Genomic DNA, 23,151 nt, shown 5'->3' on the forward strand with positions numbered 1-23,151 from the left:
GGAATAACTTCAAGGAAGCAATATTGAAAGAGTTATGGCTTGGAAGTAGTGATGACGTGGGAGGAGAATGCCAACTGTAATATGTGGAGAATGAACGAGCAGCCTTCACTGGAGGGAGATGCAGGGGGAGTGGTATCTTGAGGAGAGAACCATGTTTCATTTAAGGTCAGAAAGTGAGAGAGTTTCCATGGAAGAGAGTCTATCTTTTTTAAAAAAATATATTTATTTATTTAGGCTGCGCTGGGTCTTAGTTGAGGCATGTGGGATCTTTTAGTTGTGGCATGTGGACTCTTAGTTGCAGCATGCGTGCAGGATCTAGTTCCCCGACCGGGGATCGAACCCGGGCCCCCTGCATTGGGAGTGCAGAGTCTTACCCACTGGACCACCAGGGAAGTCCCAGTCTATCTTTGAATGGGAATTCCCTAGGGCCAAGTGGAAAGGTCTGGGAGGGAGAGGTAAAGTGGGAATTTGTGTAGGTGAGGAAGCACAGAACAGGGTGGAAACGAAAGGAAGAGATGATCAAGGGGCTTCATCTTGGATGGTGGCAAAATATGATAGGATGTAAAGAAGGGTGGTATTAACTTTCCTCAAAGCTAAAGCAGGCAGAGGCCCTTGGCTATGGTGGGGAACTGGGACATTTGGAGTCATTATTGTGAAACTTACCAGGGAGGGGTCTGGAGCTATCAAGGTAGAAGTGGTGGTTGCAGAGATTAAAAGCAAAACCATCTGAGTGATTAAGTTGGCAAGTAGAAAAGGCAGGGATAGGAAAGTGAGTATTGCCTTGAAAAGGCTGAAGAGTGAAAGCTCTACACATTGGCTGACCCCAAGTGAAAAAGAAGGGTATTTTCAGAAATCAGTAGGTGCCCCACAAGAAATGCTATGCTCTTAACCCCCCAAACCTTATTGGGCTCCTTCCTTGTCTTCTGTTTTCAGCATCTACTTAGATGACAACTTTCTAAACTTTCTTGGCAGGCTCTTGGTGCCTCCTTTTAGACATCTCTTGTTGATCCTCATGGACTCCATTAAGGTCTGTGCCCCTTGAGACCACGGATCGACCATGTCTATCTCTCGAATGCCCCTCTGTTTCTGTCTCTGCCCATTTGGCATGTTTTCATCATGAAAGTAAAGGAACGGGAGCAGTTGAAGATCCAGAGAGACTCTGAGGTGAAGAAGAAGGAAATTGAGGAAGGTTATGTTGAAGTCCTCATTCTTTTCTGTACAATGGAAGGCACGGTTGTTGGCTGAAGGTGAGGGGGGTAATTCATACCTCATTCGGTTGTTGTGAGCGTTAGACAAGATAGTGGATGTGAGGCGTTTAGCACAGTGTGTAGCTCAATAAATTGGAGTTTTAAAAAGCTCCCTGTGGAGAAGTCAAAGTCCTGGCTGGGAATGGCAGTAGTCAAGGCAATTGATGAGTGTTGGGCAAAGTTCAGCACTCAGCAATGGATTAGTGAACAGATAGGAGCTGGGATCCAAATAAGGAGAGACCAGCAAGCTACTAAAGCTCAAGGAATAAACTGAGGATTCATCACATTGTATAACCTTAAGCAGTGAGTTTTAAGTGAAGCACGGATCCTGGCAAACCATTTGCTAGGCAGGGGGCCGCCTTAGACCCAAATGTTATACCTTTCCTGGGTTGAATTTCAAGGGCCATTCATTATGACCAATTAGGGTGTCTTGAGAGCCTGACTTTGTACAGAATCCAGAGAGTATGATTTAGAGAGTTTCTTTAATAACACTTAGTAGGTAGGAAGAAGGAGTAGAGAAATTGGGACAGAGCAGGGGACTGGCAAAAGGAAATGTGAATGGGGCAATTTAGGGTAGCAGAAGGCATATTGTTGGAGTGTTTCACAGTGGGATGAAGCAAAAAGAGGGAGAGTGTTTTGTAGGAAACAGAAAAACTACAAAAAAGAAGGGAAGGAGATAGAAAAAAAAGTTATATATCTGTTTTCTCTTCATCAAATATAGTACCTAGAACCCAAGTAAATAATTGCTAGAAATTTAATTCTAAATGAGAACACAGTAACTCTTTAAAATATGAAGTGAATTTATTCATAGAAAATGGATTAAAACTATACTATTAAAATTAAAAAGATGAAAAAACAGAGCAAGCAGGATTGATACAAGACACTTCCCCAGGAATTTTTTTTTAATAAATTTATTTATTTACTTACTTATTTTTGGCTGTGTTGGGTCTTCATTGCTGCACGTGGGCTTTCTCTACTTGTGGCGAGCGGTGGCTACTCTTCCTTGTAGTGCACAGGCTTCTCATTGTAGTGGCTTCTCTTTGCTGTGGAGCACAGGCTCTAGGTGCGCAGGCTTCAGTAGTTGTGGAACATGGGCTCAGTATTTGTGGCGCACAGGCTTAGTTGCTCTGCAGCACGTGGGATCTTCCTGGACCAGGGATCGAATCCGTGTCCCCTGCATTGGCAGGCGGATTCTTAACCACTGTGACACTACGGAAGACCCTCCCCAGGAATTTATTTCTTTAAATTTATTTATTTTTGGCTGCATTGAGCCTTCGTTCCTGCATGCAGGCTTTCTCCAGTTGCAGAGATCAGGGGCTACTCTTCCTTGCGGTGCGTGGGCTTCTCATTGCGGTGGCTTTCTTGTTGTGGAGCACGGGCTCTAGAGAGCAGGCTCAGTAGTTGTGGCGCATGGGCTTAGTTGCTCTGTGGCATATGGGATCTTCTCGGACCAGGGCTCGAACCCGTGTCACCTGCATTGGCAGGCGGATTCTTAACCACTGTGCCACCAGGGGATCCCCTCCCCAGGAATTTTAAAAATTCTTTCCCTCTTAGAATAAAATTTTTCTGTGCTTTAAAACAGTCGTAAATTTTAAAATTAACTTGTTATGCTATAAAAGTAATCTCAGTCCTATTTTAAATAGGTACTACTTGGCTAACATGCACTGGTAATATATTAGTTGCTTGACAGATGTAGATGTTAGATGAAATCCCGGTAAGGTCTCAGTAATGTTTGCTGAATCAGCTGACAGGCGTCGGTGCAGACTTAGCCATCATGAGAGGCCTGAAGGGCCCTTGAATTCCCGCTGTTAGTAGAGACAATTTGGCAGGCAGAAGAGCCAACGCTGCATCAGCGGCTTGGAGGCAGGAGCGCCCAACTGCAGTGGAATGAGCAGGAGTGGCCCTACAGTCTCAGGTCAAGTGCAGGGCTGCAGTGACTTCTGGCCACTGAGGGGAGCCGGGCCCCTCCCTGCAGGCAGAGCCCGGGCCCTCTCCACAGGAGCGGGCGGTCCACATTCCATCACGGGGGTGAGGGGCAGCCTCCCCGCCTTTCCCGCCACTGGGGGTTTCCCCAGAAGCCAGACTTTCCATTTTCAAAGCAGGACAGAGCCCTGGGCAAACCGGGACAGGTGGTCACCCTCGGTGGCATTGGAAGGAGTGTCAGGCTCAAGCAGGGCTCCCTTCCCTTCTGCTGTTGGGAGCAGAGGACATTAAGGGGGCCTTGGTGAGAGTCGCAGCCCCACCAGGACGTGCCCAGTGGGACTGTGCATCTGCATCTGGCCTGCAGGGGCAGTGGTGAGGGCTGCCTGGAGGTGGCATGGGTTGGGCCCTCTTCTGGAGAGCTTATCCTAGAGGAGTTGGGTCTCAGCGCTGGTTTGGGGTCCCTGTGCTTGGCAGCTATGCTGTGAGGGTTAATGCTGTACTAACCCTCTGTAAGGGCCAAGCCTTATTTGCAGGCTGCATATAATGAGAAATTCGATAAGCCTGAAATTAACCCTGAGCTGCTTTGCCAAAGTTCTTAACTGGTAGTGGTCCCTGGCCAAAGTATAAAATGTATTGATTACTAGTGTGACTTTGTGACAATGGGTCCCAGGAATTTCAGGGCAGTCTGCACTACAATGTCAGCATTGTTTTACTTATTTTTAATTGAAAATAAATTCACATAACATAAAATTTGCCATTTTAAAGTGTACAGTTCAATGGTTTTTAGGATAATCACAATATTATACAACCATCACCATGGTCTAATTCCAAAATATTTTAATCACCCTGAAAAGAAATCCCATGTCTCCCAATTTCCCCCTCCCTCCATCCCCTAGTAACCATTGAGCTACTTATTCTCTGCCTCTATGCATTTTCCTATTCATACACATATGGAGTCACAATATATGGCCTTTGTTACTGGCTTCTTTCACTTAGGAAAACACTGTCAAGTTTCCTCCATGTTTGTAGCCTGTGTCAGTACTTCATTCCTTTTTATGGCTGGATAATATTCAATTTACAGATATACCACATTTTGTTTATCCATTCATCAGTTGATGGACATTTGGGTTGTTCATCCTTTTTGGTTATTATGAATAATGCTGCTATGAACATTCATGTACAGGCGCACCTCATAGATATTACGGGTTTGGTTCCAGATCACTGCAATAAAGCAAATATCCCAATAAAGTGAGTCACATGAAGTTTTTTGGTTTCCCAGGGCATATGAAAGTCATATTTACACTATGTCATAGTCTATCAAGTGTGCAATAGTATTATGTAAAAAAAATAATGTACACACCTTAATAAAAAATACTTTATTGCTAAAAAATGCCAACCATCATCTGAGCCTTCAGCGAGTCGTAATTTTTTGCAATGGTAATGTCAAAGATCACTGATCACAGATCACTATAACAATTATAATAATAATGAAAAAGTTTGAAATATTTTGAGAATTACCAAAGTGTGGCTCAGAGACATGAAGTGAGCAAGTGCTGTTGGAAAAATGGTGCCAACAGAATTGCTGGATGCAGGGTGGCCACAAACCTTCAGTTTGTATAAAACACAGTATCTGTGAAGAGTAATAAAGTGAAGTACAATAAAATGAGGTGTGTCTGTACAAGTTTTTATGTGGACTTATGTTTTCCATTTTCTTGGGTATATACCTAGGAGTGGAACTGCTGGGTCATATGGCAACTCTGTATTTAACTTTTAAAAAAATTTCTCAAACTGTTTTCCAAAGTGACTGCACTATTTTACATTCCCACCACTATGTCTGAGGGTTCCTATTTCTCCAGATCCTTGCCAATACTTATTTTTCATTGTTTTTTGTTTGTTTGTTTTAAAATTATAGCCATCTTAGTGGCTGTGAGGTAGTACCTCCTGATTCTGGTTGCCATTTCCCTAATGCCTAATGATGTTGAGCATTTTTTCATGGCTTATTGGCCGTTTGTACGTCTTCTTTAGCTAAATGTTTTTTCAGATGCTTGGCCATTTTTAAATTGGGGTATTTGTCTTTTTATTGTTGGACTGTAAGAGTTCTTTATATATTCTGGATACTCAAGTGTTTATTTTTCACAATAGTGAGATTGATGTTTTGCACATGTTTTTTTTTTTTAACATCTTTATTGGGGTATAATTGCTTTACAATGGTGTGTTAGTTTCTGCTTTATAACAGAGTGAGTCAGTTATACATATACATATGTCCCCATATCTCTTCCCTCTTGCGTCTCCCTCCCTCCCACCCTCCCTATCCCACTCCTCCAGGCAGTCACAAAGCACCAGCTGATATCCCTGTGCTATGCGGCTGCTTCCCACTAGCTATGTACCTTACGTTTCTTAGTGTATATATGTCCATGCCTCTCTCTCGCTTTGTCACAGCTCACCCTTCCCCCTCCTCATATCCTCAGGTCCGTTCTCCAGTAGGTCTGTGTCTTTATTCCTGTCTTACCCCTAGGTTCTTCATGACATTTTTTTTCTTAAATTCCATATATATGTGTTAGCATACGGTATTTGTCTCTCTCGCCATGCGGCTGCTTCCCACTGGCTATCTACCTTACGTTTGTTAGTATATATATGTCCATGTCTCTCTCTCGCCCTAACACACCTCACCCTTCCCCCTCCCCATATCCTCAAGTCTGTTCTCCAGTAGGTCTCTGTCTTTATTCCTGTTTTACCCCTAGGTTCTTCATAACATTTTTTTTTTCTTAAATTCCATATATATGTGTTAGCATACGGTATTTGTCCTTCTCTTTCTGACTTACTTCACTCTGTATGACAGACTCTAGATCTATCCACCTCATTACAAATAGCTCAATTTCGTTTCTTTTTATGGCTGAGTAATATTCCATTGTATATATGTGCCACATCTTCTTTATCCATTCATCCGACGACGGGCACTTAGGTTGTTTCCATCTCCGGGCTATTGTAAATAGAGCTGCAATGAACATTTTGGTACATGACTCTTTCTGAATTCTGGTTTCCTCAGGGTATATACCTAGTAGTGGGATTGCTGGGTCATATGGTAGTTCTATTTGTAGTTTTTTAAGGAACCTCCATACTGTTCTCCATAGTGGCTGAACCAATTCACATTCCCACCAGCAGTGCAAGAGTGTTCCCTTTTCTCCACACCCTCTCCAGCATTTATTGTTTCTAGATTTTTTGATGATGGCCATTCTGACTGGTGTGAGATGATATCTCATTGTAGTTTTGATTTGCATTTCTCTAATGATTAATGATGTTGAGCATTCTTTCATGTGTTTGTTGGCAGTCTGTATATCTTCTTTGGAGAAATGTCTATTTAGGTCTTCTGCCCATTTTTGGATTGGGTTGTTTATTTTTTTGTTATTGAGCTGCATGAGCTGCCTGTAAATTTTAGAGATTAATCCTTTGTCAGTTGATTCATTTGCAAATATTTTCTCCCATTCTGAGGGCTGTCTTTTGGTCTTGTTTATGGTTTCCTTTGCTGTGCAAAAGCTTTGAAGTTTCATTAGGTCCCATTTGTTTATTTTTGTTTTTATCTCCATTACTCTAGGAGATGGGTCAAGAAGGATCTTGCTGTGATTTATGTCATAGAGTGTTCTGCCTATGTTTTCCTCTAAGAGTTTGATAGTTTCTGGCCTTACATTTAGGTCTTTAATCCATTTTGAGCTTATTTTTGTGTATGGTGTTAGGGAGTGATCTAATCTCATACTTTTACATGTACCTGTCCAGTTTTCCCAGCACCACTTATTGAAGGGGCTGTCCTTTCTCCACTGTATATTCCTGCCACCTTTATCAAAGATAAGGTGACCATATGTGCATGGGTTTATCTCTGGGCTTTCTATCCTATTCCATTGATCTATCTTTCTGTTTTTGTGCCAGTACCATACTGTCTTGATTACTGTAGCTTTGTAGTATAGTCTGAAGTCAGGCAGCCTGATTCCTCCAGCTCCATTTTTTGTTCTCAAGATTGCTTTGGCTATTCGGGGTCTTTTGTGTTTCCATACAAATTGTGAAATTTTTTGTTCTAGTTCTGTGAAAAATGCCAGTGGTAGTTTGATAGGGATTGCATTGAATCTATAGATTGCTTTGGGGAGTAGAGTCATTTTCACAATGTTGATTCTTCCAATCCAAGAACATGGTATATCTCTCCATCTGTTTGTATCATCTTTAATTTCTTTCATCAGTGTCTTATAATTTTCTGCATACAGGTCTTTTGTCTCCTTAGGTAGGTTTATTCCTAGATATTTTATTCTTTTTGTTGCAATGGTAAATGGGAGTGTTTTCTTGATTTCACTTTCAGATTTTTCATCGTTAGTATATAGGAATGCCAGAGATTTCTGTGCATTAATTTTGTATCCTGCTACTTTACCAAATTCATTGATTAGCTCTAGTAGTTTTCTGGTAGCATCTTTAGGATTCTCTATGTATAGTATCATGTCATCTGCAAACAGTGACAGCTTTACTTCTTCTTTTCCGATTTGGATTCCTTTTATTTCCTTTTCTTCTCTGATTGCTGTGGCTAAAACTTCCAAAACTATGTTGAATAAGAGTGGTGAGAGTGGGCAACCTTGTCTTGTTCCTGACCTTAGTGGAAATGCTTTCAGTTTTTCGCCATTGAGGATGATGTTGGCTGTGGGCTTGTCATATACGGCCTTTATTATATTGAGGAAAGTTCCCTCTACACCTACTTTCTGCAGGGTTTTTATCATAAATGGGTGTTGAATTTTGTCAAAAGCTTTCTCTGCATCTATTGAGATGATCATATGGTTTTTCTCCTTCAATTTGTTAATATGGTTAATCACATTGATAGATTTGCGTATATTGAAGAATCCTTGCATTCCTGGAATAAACCCCACTTGATCATGGTGTATGATCCTTTTAATGTGCTGTTGGATTCTGTTTGCTAGTATTTTGTTGAGGATTTTTGCATCTATGTTCATCAGTGATATTGGCCTGTAGTTTTCTTTCTTTGTGACATCCTTGTCTGGTTTTGGTATCAAGGTGATGGTGGCCTCACAGAATGAATTTGGGAGTGTTCCTCCCTCTGCTATATTTTGGAAGAGTTTGAGAAGAATAGGTGTTAGCTCTTCTCTAAATGTTTGATAGAATTCGCCTGTGAAGCCATCTGGTCCTGGGCTTTTGTTTGTTGGAAGATATTTAATCATAGTTTCAATTTTGGTGCTTGTGATTGGTCTGTTCATATTTTCTGTTTCTTCCTGATTCAGTCTTGGCAGCTTGTGCATTTCTAAGAATTTGTCCATTTCTTCCAGATTGTCCATTTTATTGGCATAGAGTTGCTTGTAGTAATCCCTCATGATTTTTTGTATTTCTGCAGTGTCAGTTGTTACTTCTCCTTTTTCATTTCTGATTCTATTGATTTGAGTCTTCTCCCTTATTTTCTTGATGAGTCTGGCTAATGGTTTATCAATTTTGTTAATCTTCTCAAAGAACCAGCTTTTAGTTTTATTGATCTTTGCTATTGTTTCCTTCATTTCTTTTTCATTTATTTCTGATCTGATTTTTATGATTTCTTTCCTTCTGCTAACTCTGGGGTTTTTTTGTTCTTCTTTCTCTAATTGCTTGAGGTGCAAGGTTAGGTTGTTTATTCGAGATGTTTCCTGCTTCTTAAGGTGGGCTTGTATTGCTATAAACTTCCCTCTTAGAACTGCTTTTGCTGCATCCCATAGGTTTTGGGTCGTTGTATCTCCATTGTCATTTGTTTCTAGGTATTTTTTAATTTCCTCTTTGATTTCTTCAGTGATCACTTCGTTACTAAGTAGTGTATTGTTTAGCCTCCATGTGTTTGTATTTTTTACTGCTCTTTTCCTATAATTGATATCTAATCTCATGGCGTTGTGGTCGGAAAAGATACTTGATATAATTTCAATTTTCTTAAATTTACCAAGGCTTGATTTGTGACCCAAGATATGATCTATCCTGGAGAATGTTCCATGAGCACTTGAGAAAAATGTGTATTCTGTTGTTTTTGGATGGAGTGTCCTATAAATATCAATTAAGTCCATCCTGTTTAATGTATCATTTAAAGCTTGTGTTTCCTTATTTATTTTCATTTTGGATGATCTGTCCATTGGTGAAAGTGGGGTGTTGAAGTCCCCTACTATGAATGTGTTACTGTCGATTTCCCCTTTTATGGCTGCTAGTTTTTGCCTTATGTATTGAGGTGCTCCTATGTTGGGTGCATAAATATTTACAATTGTTATATCTTCTTCTTGGATCGATCCCTTAATCATTATGTAGTGTCCTTCTTTGTCTCTTCTGATAGTCCTTATTTTAAAGTCTATTTTGTCTGATATGAGAATTGCTACTCCAGCTTTCTTTTGGTTTCCATTTGCATGGAATATCTTTTTCCATCCCCTTACTTTCAGTCTGTATGTGTCTCTAGGTCTGAAGTGGGTCTCTTGTAGACAGCATATATATGGGTCTTGTTTTTGTATCCATTCAGCCAATCTGTGTCTTTTGGTGGGAGCATTTAGTCCATTTACATTTAAGGTAATTATCGATATGTATGTTCCTATTCCCATTTTCTAAATTGTTTTGGGTTCGTTATTATAGGACTTTTCCTTCTCTTGTGTTTTTGTCTAGAGAAGTTCCTTTAGCATTTGTTGTAAAGCTGGTTTGGTGGTGCTGAACTCTCTCAGCTTTTGCTTGTCTGTAAAGGTTTTAATTTCTCCATCAAATCTGAATGAGATCCTTGCTGGGTAGAGTAATCTTGGTTGCAGGTTTTTCTCCTTCATCACTTTCAGTATGTCCTGCCACTCCCTTCTGGCTTGTAGAGTTTCTGCTGAGAGATCAGCTGTTAACCTTATGGGGATTCCCTTGTGTGTTATTTGTTGTTTTTCCCTTGCTGCTTTTAATATGCTTTCTTTGTATTTAGTTTTTGACAGTTTGATTAATATGTGTCTTGGCGTATTTCTCCTTGAATTTATCCTGTATGGGACTCTCTGTGCTTCCTGGACTTGATTAACGATTTCCTTTCCCATATTAGGGAAGTTTTCAACTATAATCTCTTCAAATATTTTCTCAGTCCCTTTCTTTTTCTCTTCTTCTTCTGGAACCCCTATAATTCGAATGTTGGTGCGTTTAATGTTGTCCCAGAGGTCTCTGAGACTGTCCTCAGTTCTTTTCATTCTTTTTTCTTTATTCTGCTCTGCAGTAGTTATTTCCACTATTTTATCTTCCAGGTCACTTATCCGTTCTTCTGCCTCATTTATTCTGCTATTGATCCCATCTAGAGTATTTTTCATTTCATTTATTGTGTTGTTCATCATTGTCTGTTTCATCTTTATTTCTTCTAGGTCCTTGTTAACTGCTTCTTGCATTTTGTCCATTCTATTTCCAAGATTTTGGATCATCTTTACTATCATTATTCTGAACTCTTTTTCAGGTAGACTGCCTATTTCCTCTTCATTTGTTAGGTCTGGTGGGTTTTTATCCTGCTCCTTCATCTGCTGTGTGTTTTTCTGTCTTCTCATTTTGCTTATCTTACTGTGATTGGGTTCACCTTTTTGCAGGCTGCAAGTTCGTAGCTCCCGTTGTTTTTGATGTCTGTCTCCAGTGGCTAAGGTTGGTTCAGTGCGTTGTGTAGGCTTCCTGGTGGAGGGGACTAGTGGCTGTGTTGTGGTGTATGAGGCTAGATCTTGTCTCTCTAGTGGGCAGGTCCACGTCTGGTGGTGTGTTTTGGGGTGTCTGTGGACTTATTATGATTTTAGGCAGCCTCTCTGCTAGTGGGTGGGGTTGTGTTCCTGTTTTGCTATATGGTTGGCATAGGTTGTCCAGCACTGTAGCTTGCTGGTCGTTGAGCGAAGCTGGGTGCTGGTGTTGAGATGGAGATCTCTGGGAGATTTTCGCCGTTTGATATTATGTGGGGCTGGGAGGTCTCTTCTTGACGAGTGTTCTGAAGTTGGCTCTCCCACCTCAGAGGCAGAGTCCTGACTCCTGGCTGGAGCAGCAAGAGCCTTTCATCCACTCGGCTCAGAATAAAAGGGAGAGAAAGTAGAGAGAATTAGTATAAGTAGGAGGAAATAGGAAAGAAAGAAAGAAAGAAAGAAAGAGAGGAGGGAAGGAAGGAAGGAGGGAAGGAAGAAAGAAAGAAAGAAGAAAAGAAAGGAAGAAGGCAAGAAGGAAAGAAAGGAGGGAGGGAGGGAGGAGGGAAGGAAGGAAGGAATGAGGGAAGGAAGGAAAAAATACAGAAAGAAAGAAGATACAGTAAAATAAAATAAAGTATAATAAAGTTATTGAATTAAAAAAATAATTATTTAGAGGAAAAAAAAAAGGGAAGGATAGAACCTTAGGACAAATGGTGGAAGCAAAGTTATAGAGACAAAATCTTACATAGAAGCATACACATATACCCTCACAAAAAGAGGTAAAGTGGAAAAAATCATAAAACTTGCTCTCCAAGTCCACCTCCTCAATTTGGGACGATTCGTTGTCTCAAAAAGGGAAGGAAGGAAGGAAAGATAGAAAGAAGGTAAAGTATAACAGAGTTCTTTAAATTAAAATTAATTATTAAGAAAAAAATTAAAAAAAAAAATGGTCGGATAGAACGCTGGGACAAATGGTGGAAGCAAACCTATACAGACAAGATCTCACACAGAAGCATACACATACACATTCACAAAAAGAGGAAAAGGGGAAAAAATCATAGATCTTGCTCTAGAAGTCCGCCTCCTCAATTTGGGATGATTCGCTGTCTATTCATGTATTCCACAGAGGCAGGGTACATCAAATTGATTGTGTAGCTTTAATCCGCTGTTTCTGAGGCTGCTGGGAGAGATTTCCCTTTTTCTTCTTTGTTCTCACAGCTCACAGGGGCTCAGCTTTCGACTTGGCCCTGCCTCTGCGTGTAGGTCGCTGGAGGGCGTCTGCTTTTTGCTCAGACAGGACGGCGTTAAAGGAGCCGCTGACTCGGGGGCTCTGGCGCTCTCAGGCCGGGGGCAGGGAGGGGCACGGAGTGCGGAGCGGTCCTGCGGCGGCAGAAGTCGGCGTGACGTTGCCCCAGCCTGAGGCCCGCCGTGTGTTCTCCCTGAGAAATTGTCCCTGGATCCCGGGAACCTGGCAGTGGCGGGCTGCACAGGCTCCCCGGAAGAGGGGTGGGGGCAGTGACCTGTGCTATTCTGCCCCCCGGACCCGGGAGCCTCAGCTCGCAGCCCCACCCGCCCTGGCGGGTGAGCAGACAGGCCTCTCGGGCTGGTGAGCGCCGGTCGGCCCCGATCCTCCGTGCGGGAACCTCCCCGCTGTGCCCTCCGCGCCCCCGTGGCTGCGCTCTCCTCCGCGGCCCCGAAGCTCCCCCTCCGCCACCCGCTGTCTCCGTGTGTGGAAATCTTTCCTCCTTCACGGCTCCCTCCCACTGGTGCAGGTCCCGTCCCTATTCTTTTGTCTCTGTTTATTCTTTTTTCTTGCCCTACCCAGATACGTGGGGAGTTTCTTGCCTTTTGGGAGGTCTGAGGTCTTCTGCCAGCGTTCAGTAGGTGTTCTGTAGGAGTTGTTCCACGTGTAGATGTATTTCTGGTGTATCTGTGGGGAGGAAGGTGGTCTCCGCGTCTTACTCTTCCGCCATCTTCCCCTCTGGCCTGCACCTGGTTTTGATGCCACACACCCTATTCCTATCCAGGGCTCTGGGGTCAAACTTCTGTGATCCCTGATCTGAGAGAGAAAGTGTCCTGCCATGGCCCTTACAGAGGACACTTAGAGCTTGCCCCTGGCCTCTCCACACTCCTTTCAAACAGCCTTTGCCTGTGATGCATATCCTTACTTTCTAGCTCTGTTGCACCCTTCTCCTGTAATAAACTGTATAATTGTAAGTATTGTCATGTTGGGTCCTTTGGGTCTTTTTCAGCGACCCAACCCTGTTTAACTACTGGAACCTTCAAGTAGGGTAGTTGGGGCTGTTTGTTGCCTGGAGATTTTTGGAAGCAGGAGGATTGTAGAACTAAGCCACACCAGCACGGTAGGAAAGAACTGTAATGTGCCAACTAGGCAGAGGCCCAAGGCCTGTCTGATTCCAGAGCTCACACTTTGCATCACTTGTATTTACTGCCTTTCTATCTCTTTGTTAGGGATTCGTGTCACAAAGGAAGTCTTCCCGTTTTATAGTCTATCTCTCTTCTCGGAACTGATGCTCGGAATGTTTTTTCCTTCCTCCCTCTGTCCTCACCTCCCTCTCCTGTTCCCTCCCTACCCTTAGTCCCTCCCCCTTCCTTTCTTCCTTCTCTCTCTTTCTTGCTTCTTTCTTTCTTTCCTTTTTAAATTTATTTTCCTTTCTTCCCTACCTTCCTCCTTCCCTCCTTCCCTCCTTTCTTTTTTGCCTTTATTTTCCTCCTTTCCCTTCTCCCTTCTATCTCTCCCTCCCTTTTCCTCCTTCTTTCATCCCTCCTCTTCCTCCCTCTCTCCTTTCGTCCATCCTTCCATCCTTCCCTCCCTCCCTCCCTCCTCATCTATCATTGGGTTTCTCCCATTGTCTATTCTGTTATCTTGCAGCCCTGGGTCAAAACCTCACTTAACCCATGGCTTGACAATATCTTGGAAAAACTGGACCCTAAGTTTCATTTTAGCCTCCTGCCAGCAGCATTGCTGAAAGGGCATGGAGAACACTTCCTAGCCCGCCTCACAAGTATCTGACAGACAGGGTGAGATAGCAAACCAAGAGCTTTGCCCACGAGAGGAAAGTGATGGGTATTTGCCCCCAAAATCCATTCTCCACCTTTTCCTACCTTGCCCTATGCCCCAGGAGACTACCCCTTTCATGGTCTGTATCATATGAGCCCCCTTGCCCTCTGGCTTCTGGTTAGGTTTGGTCAGTGGCGAGCACTGACATGAGATTAGAGGGTGAGAAGAAACAGAAGTCAGGGTATTTATTCTCTCTGTCCCCTTCCTGCCCAGCGCTGGTTCTGGAAAGGGAAGCATTCCTCACTGGCCACAACTGCTACTAGGCAGCCCTCTTGCCCCACTCCATTTCTCACCAGGTTCTAGTATTACTTCCCTCTCCTTGCCTCTTCTGGTCGAGGGGTGATAATGACTTCCCTCCGTTGCTTCTCCCTGAACACATTAGCATCCCTTATTGCTTCCCTTATTCTTGCCCACATTTTCATTCAATTCACCTCAGATAAATTCTTTGAGTGTGCCATCTATTCTTTTGCCAGGACAAGAAATTCCTTGCAGGGCAAGGAGCTGCCCTAGAGCTGGGGCGAGGGCAGTGCCATTTGCATTGAGCCTGGGGCTCTCCTCCCGATCAAGTGACAGTACTTGTCAGAGCCATGGGCTTGGGTCCTAGAAAAATACGCAAATACACATCTGAAGTAGGGGTGCAAAAGACACTTATTCTTTCTTATAAGGCTCTTGGGATTTTTGTGAAAAAGTGAGGTAAGAAGGCCAGGCTTTACTAGGACTACCAGGCCCTAAACAAAGAGGATGGTACAGAATCACTATCTACTCCTGCTTACCCTGACACACTGCCTTGCCTCCGGGGTGGGGGGGTGCTCAGGTGCTCTCAAACAGTCTTCATGGCAATAACCAATCATATCTGAATCAGAGAGAGTGAGGAATCAAGATGTCATTTTAGGGGCTTCCCTAAAATGGCGCAGTGGTTGAGGGTCCGCCTGCCAATGCAGGGGACACGGGTTTGTGCCCCGGTCCAGGAAGATCCCATGTGCCGCGGAGCGGCTGGGCCCGTGAGCCATGGCCGCTGAGCCTGCGCGTCCAGAGCCTGTGCTCCGCAACGGGAGATGCCCCAACAGTGAGAGGCCCCCGTACCGCAAAAAAAAAGATGTCATTTTAGTCCTTAGTAGGGCAGGGTGAATACTGGGTGTTTCCTTTGCCTGCATTGTTCCCAAGCCAGCTATATGACATCCTTCATGACCTCCTGGAATGACAGTAATCGTCTAAGACGATGACTATTGTGGGTCTCCTGGCCTGTGTTAATTGTTCCCATGGCCAGAATTCAACCATGTTTAGGCATGTCTCATAACCTGGAGGGGCAAGCAATACAAAGATATTTTTTGCATCAGTATCAAATTGCACAGGGCACCTGTGTAAAGGAGGTTTGCATGGGCACCTGGGGAGACGTGAAAATAAAGAAGATGGTACCTTATTTTGCTTAGGTTTTGATTCCCCTGCCCAGCCTCAGAGACACATGTTTGAGCCCTATAGAGAGAGAGGCTAACGGCATAAGCTGATGGATCTAGTTGCCAGCAGAGGTGTAATAGCATGGGAGGGGAGCAGTCCCCTGACACCTCAATCATTTGCAATTTCAGCGATATAAAGAGCCTATACTCTTGACACAGATGTTCTTATGTGGTGAAAAATTATGCAAAACTTGGAAATAAGGCAAAAGGATGTTCTTTCCATGTCACATTGGAGCATTGTCTAAGAGGCCTGCCTGAAGATTATTTCTCTACAGAAATGTGTTTTGTTTGACTTACTATTTACTATTGATTATAGCCAAGTCTCTGTGAAGTCTCTGTTAACTTGCAGAGGTCTGTTTGTAGAGATGCAAATGCTTCTGTCAAGTAGAAAACATGGCCTCAAAGGTAACAGTTGTATTTCCCTATAGGACATTAACCAGTACTGTATCTAAATCTAACTTAGTAGTCTTATTTTAGAATTATTTCTTTGAGTGCCTATATGCACTTTCTTTCAAATTCTCCTTTGAACCAACTTACCATACTGTTGTTTCCTCATTAGTGAGTTAAATAAAATAGTTATAGGGGCTTATTTTATATTTTGTACAAGTCATATTTTTAACTTTCTAAAAATTATATTTTGCCAGTGGATACTGGTAGCTATGACAAAAGTGAGACACTCTTTATGTGTTTAATTGAGCAATGGATATCAATGAGAGGGCTGAGGCAAATAAGGAGAACGGCAGGTGCCATAGAGTAACTATAGCGCTGAAAGATAGGTTCACGAGGACGTTAGAAATACCTCTTGGGAACTCCCAGACATGACTTGGTGGAACAAATATTTTACCTAAATTTCCTGGTTTCGTCTTGATTGTGACGGCAAAAGGAAATCAGAAGAGGGAAGCTGCCCAAGTTCCACTGTGCTGTTATTTCAAAACCTTTTCATGAAAACTTCTAATTGGATATCTTTTTGCCAACTCGAACTCAACAGGTCTAAAACTGAACTTATTTTTCCTCTGAAACTTACTTCTACCATTTTCCCTACCTCTTGAATGGCACCTCTGCTCACCCAGTCCTTCAAGCCAGAAACTGAAAAGTCATCCTGGGCTTCTCCAGATTCTACATATAATCAGTATGGCCAACCTAAATAAAGAGGTAAACTGAGGCAAGTTTGAATTACCAGATATTGAGTTTATTCGGGAATAACTGAGAAATCGCAATTCAAGAAATGCAAACTGTAGCAAGCTACAGGTGAGTCCCTTGAGGGTTTGGGGTGGGCTGCATTCGTGAGCAAGGAGTGCAAAGGGGGGGAAGTCTAGACAGAGACCAAGCAGCAAGTTCACTGGCTTGAGGATGGGGCTAGATATTCATTGGTCAGGAGATAAGTCTCGGTCTTCTGTAAGTCAGGCATTTATGGGAAATCAGTCTCTTGGTTAAGTTTTGTTCTTCTGAGGGCGCATGCGAGATTCTCCATTTCCTATCCTCCGGTTCCGTTTTACGTTGAAATCCTTTCACAGTACCCAAGTCTTAGCTAATTCTATCTCATAAACATTTTCTGCTTCCTCTTCTATCTTCCTGTTACTCTTTTCTCAATTCAGTTCTCTCACTTGACGAGCCTCCTCACCTGACTCAGGTTCCACCCTTCTTATCACTCATCCTGCCAGTCTAGTTTATACAATGTTGCGAGGTTTGTCTCATTAAAAAAAAATTATAATCATGTTACTCCTGTGATTAAAACCCTTAAAGGGAAGCAGTGTAGAAGCAGAGTTGATGCAACTTGATGACGGAGTGAGTTAAACAATCCAGGGTGTGAAAAAAATCTTCAACATTTTTTACTGCCTATGGGGTAAAGTCCAGATCAGGCTCTTAGCACTAAGGCAATTTGTATCCTGGTCTCAACCTACTTTATCAGCCTCATCTCCAGGCCATCTCTAACAAATACCCTATACTGTGATTACATTGCACTTCTCACCATGCTCTTCATGCTTCCTTGCCTTTGTGCTCGCTGTTTCCTTTGTCCTAAATGACCTCATCTCTCTTCTCTGCTAGGTATATTCCTATTCATTTGTCAAACTCCTCCAGGTGGAACTCAGTGTTTCCTTAAATTTTGTACCGTAGATGCCTTAATCCTGATGCTGGTAGCCTGTGACCAGCTTGCCTGTCAACTGGCAGTCACATCTTCTCGATGACATCCTCCACCATGTAACAACTAAAGGCAATATCTGACCCTAGACAGGATCCTGTACTGGTGGGGTGGGGATCGGGGGGAATACTGTAAAAGACATTATTAGGTCAACTGCTAAAATTGGAATATGGGATGATAGATTAAAGTATTTTATCATGGGACTTCCCTGGAGGTCCAATGGTTAGGACTCCGCACTTCCAGGGCAGGGGGCACAGGTTCGATCCCTGGTTGGTCAGGGAGCTAAGATCCCGCAACCCGCACGGAGTAGCCAAAAATAATAATAACAATAATCAAGTATTGTATCAATGTAAATTTCTGAAGTTCATAACTGGATTATGGTTAAAGTAAGAGAATTACCATATTCTTCAGAAATATGCACTGAAGTATTTAGGGGTGAAGGCCAATGATATATAATTCTCTCAAGTAGTTCAGGAGAAAAGATAGATAGACAGATAGATAGGTGGAACATGCACATGATAAAGCACATGGAGTTAAAAGTTAACAATAAGTAAATCTGGGGTAAAGGTGTTGGAGGAGGTCATCAAGAGGATGTGACTGCCAGTTGACCTTAGGGCTGGACCCAGCAATGGGAGGCTCCTCACCTCACCCCTCCCCTGTCCTTGCTTGGAATGTACATTCCGCCCACCGCTCCCATAGCCAGAGGTGATTCAAGGCCAGAGCCCTGAGAGAGCTAGGTGTTGAGACTACCTGGACTGAATAAGTGACTGAACCCAATTTAGGCCTCTATGTAAACTTTTAAGATGCTGGCAAGCGGGTGCGGAGATGGACTTGTCTTGCGACCCCCCAAGACAAGCCTCCTATATAAGTTCCCTTGCTTATTAAACTTCCACCAACCAGTCTGGGGTGGTCTGCCTCTTCTTTGGTCTCTCTTTGCCCTGTGAGTACAGGGGGCCGGTTTCAGATTTCACCTGGGGAACTCCTGAGGTTTCGAATCAACAAAAGGGTTTACAGGTGTTCTTTACACTATTCTTATTCTAGCACTCTTGCTGTGAGTTTGAAATTATCTCCAAATAAAAAGTTAAAAAAACCAATAATACCTTTATCAGAGTACTTACATTATTATATTGTGATTGTGGCTCCACTAGTCTGTGAGCAATCACAGATATGAACTATGATTCATCATTGCCAGGGAGGACAAATAGTAGGTATGCTATGCATGTTTGTTGATTGACCATAAGCATTAGCAAATGAATGCCCCGCAAATGGTGTACTGATGAGGGTTATCTACTGGGTGATGTGTTCCATAGAGGTTCAAGCAAGTTAAGAAATCTCTTCTGGTGCTCATATCAAAAGCATTTATAGGTTTCTTGATGTTATCGCCTCTTGCCTTCAGGGGTTGGCTTGATATTACAGGCATACTTCTGCAAAGGATACATATGGATTCCTCAGTTCTGAATACGTTAAGCCTTTCCTAAAGTAAAGCCCAAACAATGTTGTGCAGGCTGTGTTGAAATTTACCATTTCCTGTTATTTCTATAATTGATCAGACACCCTGAAAAATATGTGAACATTCCCATACCACCTTCACAAAAAGGTATGATTGTAAGCCCCAAAGAGGCCACATCATTCACAGAGGTAACTGTCCAATGCCTGCTCCATTATGTCTGCCTCTAATTAAAAGAATGGGGCTTCCCTGGTGGTGCAGTGGCGGAGAATCTGCCTGCCAATGCAGGGGACACGGGTTCGAGCCCTGGTCTGGGATGATCCCACGTGCCGCGGAACAACTGGGCCCGTGAGCCACAATTACTGAGCCTGCGCGTCTGGAGCCTGTGCTCCGCAACAAGAGAGGCCGCGATAGTGAGAAGCCCGCGCACCGCGATGAAGAGCGGCCCCCGCTTGCCACAACTAGAGAAAGCCCTCACGAGGAAACGAAGACCCAACACAGCCATAAATAAATAAATAAATAAAGCAAACTGTCAACAAGTAAAAATAAATAAACACTATAATTAAAAGAATGACTCATCAGTATTCCATGATGGTTAATTGTTTTTAGTACTGCTTTTGACTGTCAAGGAACCATAATTCAACCATTCATTAAATAAAAAAAACATTTGTTGAGTATCTACTATTTGAGGGGTATTGTCCTGGTCACTGAGGATATAGCAGTGAACAAAAGAGTGTCCTGGTGTCATGGACTTTACAGTCCGGTAGGGAAGACAGGCATTAGGCAAGTAAGCGCATCAGAGATTACCTTTGTAAAACTCAACATTTCAAAAAGTATATAATACATTCCTGGGCATAAGGCTCAATGTTCCTGGAAATGATTTCTTTAGAAGTTTGAGTGTATACATTTAGTGGTTTCATAAAATTATCAGTTAGAGAGTCTATATATCTCTTCCTTGAATTGAAAATTAGTGCTGTTAACTTATCATTAGTAGAAGTAATGGAATTAATTATTCAGGAATTTTCTCAGTAGTATATGAATGAACCTGTGTCAGTTAACATCCAGTGGGAATAGATGGCACACTTAAATTTTTTGAAAGAATCATTTAATAAAGCAACTATTTACTAAATTTAGGTAGGGTATAGAGAATCCACAAATGATATTCCAGAACCCAAGGCTAGTAAGGCTGTTAACACTCTTAAAGCTGAAGCAGCAAAGGGAAGGAGTGGTTTCTTGAACTTGGGTGCGGGGAGAGCAGGAGCTAGGTGGCTAGGGTTACCTGACAGGAAAAGCTACAACTTTCAGGGGAGGGAAACAGCCAGCCCACCTCCAGAAGCCTCTCAGGGAAAAAGTCATAGAAATAAGTATCCCAACTTCATTCTTCTCCATCCTTGCCATTTCTTGCCAGTCCTTCCCATTGGCCAAGCCCAACTGGAAGCTAGAGGTAATGGAGCTTACCGATGTACGTATATGGGTCGGTATAGAGCAGAACGGAGAGCTCATCTAGAGGAGCAAATCATTAAAAGGAATGCAGCACAGGTCCCTATTACTCTTTTCTCATCACAGCCCAGGCCTTGAACTGTTTGCCTCAATCTACATTACATTTTATTTTCTGACGGGTTTCTGACCTCACCATCTCATAACCCCCTATTCTTATGTAAAACTGAAGATCGGGCTTCCGTGGTGGCTCAGTGGTTGAGAGTCCGCCTGCCGATGCAGGGGACACGGGTTCGTGCCCCGGTTCGGGAGGATCCCACATGCCGCGGAGCGGCTGGGCCCGTGAGCCATGGCCGCCGAGTCTGCGCATCCGGAGCCTGTGCTCCGCAACGGGAGAGGCCACAACAGTGAGAGGCCCGCGTACCGCAAAAAAATAAACCAAAAAAACAAAAAAAACCTGAATATCATCTTTGGAAGCTGAGGCTTGACACTGCTTCCTTTTTAAAAAATAATTAATTAATTTTTGGCTGTGTTGGGTCTTCGTTGCTGCACGCGGGCTTTCTTTAGTTGAGGCGAGTGGGGGCTACTCTTCGTTGCAGTGCATGGGCCTCTCACTGCAGTGGCTTCCCTTGTTGCAGAGCACAGGGTCTCGAGCACAGGCTCAGTAGCTGTGGCACACGGGCTTAGTTGCTCCATGGCATGTGGGATCTTCCTGGACCAGGGATCGAACCTGTGTCCCCTGCATTGGCAGAAGGATTCTTAACCACTGCACCACCAGGGAAGTCCCTGTCACTGCTTCTTACTTGTGATTTCTGGCTTCCCTTCCTCCCTCATCCCTTTGACCAAGATGTTTTCCTCTGCTCTGGGTAAACTTGCCCAGTTCATCCTGGAACACTATTTGAACAAAGGCCCTCAGAGTAAGTGTCCCTGCTATATTTGCTTCAGCCCTGTGAGTGGCGACTGGATGTGACAGCTGAGATGGGAAGCACTTATTTGTGTCAGCCTAATAACTCAGTCATCACTCCAGTTCTGTTTACCTCCATCCCCCTCTCTTGCCTGGCAGCCAAACCTCTGAGTGGATTAGTAGATTAGGACTCCAAACAAAGGAGTTCAAAGATACCTCATTAGAGGTGAGATGAGGAGTGACTGGGGAGACTATATGAACTTGAAGAACTGGTATTTCTTGCCCATGTTGGATGATGAAATTTTTTAAAAAGGCAGGCTAGTAAAGAGTTCTGGAATGCCTGGGAAAGATAAACTCCAATTTCCATGTCGTGGCTACTTTTGGAGAGGGAAGGCAAAGAGATCCAGAAGTGCAGAGGGAGCTCCAACTGGGGCTATATTTTATTTCTTAATAACTGAAATTCTGAAGCATGCATAAGAAAATGCTAGAATTTCATAGTGAATGGTGGGGTGCTAATTATGAAATTCTTTGTACTTTTCTCTATGTGGAGATTACAGTTGAGTAGAGAAGAATGGAGATGGCTGCACCCCAGATATGACCAAGGAAAGCAGACAGGATGGAAAGAACAGTGCAGTTACCTGTCTCCTAGGGTGCCAGCGGTACTCGGAGAGTATGTTACTTCAGTGCAGCCACAGGCAGTGTAAGGAACGGCACCAAAAACGGAGGAGACCTTAAACGAGCTGTATTCGGGGCCGCTCCCGGGCGAGGCTCACTGGTCGGAGAGAAAGGGGCCAGAGAGGTCGCGCCCGGGCGAGGGTTTGGGCAGAATTTATAGGGGAAGAAGGGAAAGGGGTGTGGCGAATCCGGGAGGGCGCAGGGTATTCCTTATTTGGTGGTCTCTTCCGGTATCGTGGCAATATCCGGTGCCGGCTGCATCAGTCTTGGGACCGTAAGTCCCGCCCCTCGAAAGGCGGGAAGGCTGGGCCGGGTGCAAAGTCCCCAGGTCAGTTCCTGGAACTGGGTGGTCCGGAAAGTCTACAGGTCAGTTTCTGGAGCTGGGTGGTCCGGAAAGTTTCGGTCTGATGCAACCTGTGAGTCTGATTGCGTTCCCCTGCCTCGGGCCAGTTGGCCTTACAGGCAGAGGCTTCATGGGGGCTCCGGAATCATGGTGACACTAGTAGTTTGGAGACCTGATGAAGTTTTTGTACCTAGCTCTGCTCTACAAAGGAGGTAGTTCCGTGTAGTAGTTAGGGGCCAGTCTGATAAAGCCAGCCTGCACGGGTTCAGATCTTGGTTTGGGCACTTCCTGGCTGTGTCACTTTACCCCTCTGTATTTGTTTCCTCACCCGTAAAACGTGATGAGAATGTCAACCCAAGTCAAGAGGTTGTTGAGAGGAGTATGGCCACAGACTGAATTTTATGCTATTTTTATGCTATTATTCTCCCAGACAAGCTGAACTAATGGGAACAATCCTCTAGCACAGGGATTGGCACACTTTTTCTGTAAAGGGCCAGATAGTAAACATTTGAGGCTTCATGGGCCAATTACTCAACTCTGGTGTTGTAGTGAGAAAGCAGCCATGGACAATATATAAACAAATGGGTGTAGCTGTGTTCCAATAAAACTTTACTCATAAAACAGGCAGTGGAAAAACAAAGCAAAACAAAACAAAAACATGCAGTGGGCTCATGAGCTGTAGTATGTCAACTCTTTCTGTAGCATATTTTATTTTATTTTTTAGTATTCTTTTTTTTTTTCAGGCAGTCATCAAGTGATTTTTATTTTATTTATTTATTTATTTATTTTATTTTATTTTTTTTAACATCTTTATTGCGGTATAATTGCTTTACAATGGTGTGTTAGTTTC

General features: G+C 43.4%; 1 non-coding gene across 1 annotated transcript; it reads right to left on the reverse strand.

Moving 5' to 3' along the window:
* Positions 1 to 319: 319 nt before the first annotated feature.
* TRNAG-CCC (transfer RNA glycine (anticodon CCC)) lies at positions 320 to 392 on the reverse strand. The gene has a single exon. It is a non-coding gene; the product is annotated as a tRNA-Gly (tRNA).
* Between the last annotated feature and the right edge of the window lie 22,759 nt (positions 393 to 23,151).

This window comes from Lipotes vexillifer, unplaced genomic scaffold (genome assembly GCF_000442215.2).
Source record: "Lipotes vexillifer unplaced genomic scaffold, Lipotes_vexillifer_v1.1 scaffold1524, whole genome shotgun sequence".
NCBI classification, from domain to species: domain Eukaryota; kingdom Metazoa; phylum Chordata; class Mammalia; order Artiodactyla; family Lipotidae; genus Lipotes; species Lipotes vexillifer.